The 2733-nt window shown below is 45.7% G+C and overlaps 1 protein-coding gene across 6 annotated transcripts in view; it reads right to left on the reverse strand.

Moving 5' to 3' along the window:
- Erg (ETS transcription factor ERG) overlaps window positions 1–2733 on the reverse strand; it is a 231843-nt gene that overhangs the window by 99365 nt on the left and 129745 nt on the right. The window lies entirely within an intron of this gene.

Consider the following 2733-nt stretch of genomic DNA (forward strand, 5'->3'; position numbering starts at 1 on the left):
GGGAGGGAGAGGGAGAGGGAGAGGGAGGGAGAGGGAGGAAGGCAGGCTTGCCCTGAAAAGGGTCAGCATCAGGCATGTCCCACGCACTGGGAGGGTCACTCTAGTGTCCAGTGCTGGGACAGCTGTTTCTGTCAGAGCTGTTTCTGTCTCAGAACACAGAGGAGAGTGCCTCAGAGAAAAGAGTCAGAGGAGCTCCTTGGCTATTGAAAAGCTGAACTCAACAAATTGGTGCTGATACTGAAAAAACATAATGGGACAGGAGGCTGACCTGGACATTGGCGCAGACAGCTTCTACTCACTGAGGGTTCCTGTGTCTCGGGAGTTCTGAGGTCCTGTCCCTGTCCACTTTACAGTAACACAGGCTAAGGATCTGGCCACCCCCTCCCAGGAAGCCCCCTCTCCCATGGCTCTCTGTGACTGTATCTATGCCTGCTGTCCCACATAGGAATGATAAAACTAATCCTTTCCCACAGATTCTATCACAAAGATCTCAAAAAGAAATAAAGTATCAAGTGCCTCTCTGCTACAGATAATTGGAGCTGTGGTGTCCTGTGTTATTGATGGCTGCTGTACAAACACACAGAACCTCTGAGGAGAGCCACGCAATGTGAAACCACATGCTCTTAAAGCAATGTCTTAAGAAACATGCCTCAAATTGAGACATGAACTTACCATGTTGACAAATTCTGAAATATTGTTTCAAGAGTTTCTTGCACAAAGACTGTATTAATTGGACTTATGAATACTTACAACAACAAAGAGACATGAAGTTGGGAGAGAGATGGGTAAGGGAACTGAGGGGCAGGTATTGGGAGGAAGTGGTATATGACTGTGCTTAATATACATTGTACAAATATGCAAAGCTGTCAAAGACTAAATATATCATTTAAAAAGTAAAGCCCAGTAGGATACAAAGTGAAAAGAGATTATTTGAGTTGATTGACTTGGATATTCATGTGGAGGTGTGAGGGACTCTCTTCGGAGTTGAACCCATGACGATACTTATTAAACAATAGAAAGGAAAATGAAAAAGGCCCATGTGCTATTTGTAGCACTACAATTTAAAGACAGCAAAAGAAATGGGAAATCATAGACACAGGTGCTTTAAAAGTAAGATTGTTCAGGCCTGAGGTGACAGATGTTTCAGTGCATGAAAGCCCTGCTTCTCCTGCATGAGGACCTGAGCTTAGACCTCCAGCATTGGTGTAGATGGAGAATCCACTGGGAGGTGCTTCTCTGAGCCAAGCAGTGGAATGCAGAAGACAGAAGAATTCGGGGGCTCACTGGCCAGTCAGTTTAGCTGGATGAGTGTAAATGAGGAGATAGCTAGCACTGGACCTCTGGCTAGCACACATATGTGCACACAGGTGTGTGCAGACTCACACTCACACTCACACACGCATGCACTCACATATGCATACACATATGCACACACACACACACACGTGCTCAACCCCTACACACACAGGCACACACAAACATACTCACACATACACACACATACATGCACACACATGGACACAGACACACATGCACATACACAGACACCTGCATACATGCATATACACACATACCTATACACACACACTCACACACAGGCATGCACAGATACACTCATACATACACAAATATACATGCACACACAGGGACACAGGCACACACATAAATACACACAAACACACACGCACACACCAGTACTGTCACACGTGCACACACACATACATGTGTGCGCACACATGCACGAGCACTTGAGTCTGTGCCAGCCAAGCCTGTAGCATCTCTGCTTGATGTCCCCTATCATGTTTTCCAGAACTAAGCTCGCATTGTTTCTACCAAGTGTTTGAAGTAATAGTGCTGATGTTGATGTTATAGTTGGATTCTGATGTGGCACTTCAGAATATAAATACTTTTACTTGGCTTTGGCATTTCTTTTCTGGAACTCTCAGCACTTATCTGCGCACACCAGCGTGGCACCTGTCCCTCCTGGGGCTGAGTTCCACAACACCCTGCCGAAAGATGACTGGGGGCCCAGCGGAAACTCCTGACCTGAGTTTTCATTACTGACGCCTGAGGCAGATCAAGGAAGTTCATACTTGAGCTGAGGATATGTAAGCCAGTCACCACAGACCAGGAATCAGGAACCTCTACCCCTTGGATACAGCTAAATAAGGAAAGAATTCTTAGGACAGAGTGGAGCCGAGTGATAGAGCGCTTGCCTAGCATGCACGAAACCCTGGGTTCCATGGCCAGTCCCTCAGGAAATAATCACATTATGTAGATATTCCTTTAAGCCAGGCATGGTGGTTTGCACCTGTAATCATGACAATGGAGAGACTGAGGCATGAAGGTTGCCTTGAGTTCTAGGCCATCCTGAGGTGCAGAGTGAGACCATCTTTAAACTCAAAAAAGTTAAACCAAAAACCAAAAACAATCTCTGTCACCAAGCAAACACAGAAGAGGGAAGATGTCACCATCAAGATATCCAGCAGTTTATTGTCTAGCTACTTCTTGTGACAATATAGCTGCTTGCAGGACTTTTTTTTCCACATAAGAACAGATGACAGAGTAGATGATTACAAGAACTCTCACTACCCAGAGTCTTAATGTGTTCCAGATAATTCAGTATACCATTCTCTTCAACAGAGAAACTTAGCACGGGGGATACAGGAAACAACCCGCATAAGGAGACCTCCAAGGAGAATGAGAAAGGAGCGCCACCCCCCCCAGGACAGT

This window comes from Mastomys coucha, unplaced genomic scaffold, assembly GCF_008632895.1.
Source record: "Mastomys coucha isolate ucsf_1 unplaced genomic scaffold, UCSF_Mcou_1 pScaffold12, whole genome shotgun sequence".
Lineage (NCBI taxonomy): Eukaryota > Metazoa > Chordata > Mammalia > Rodentia > Muridae > Mastomys > Mastomys coucha.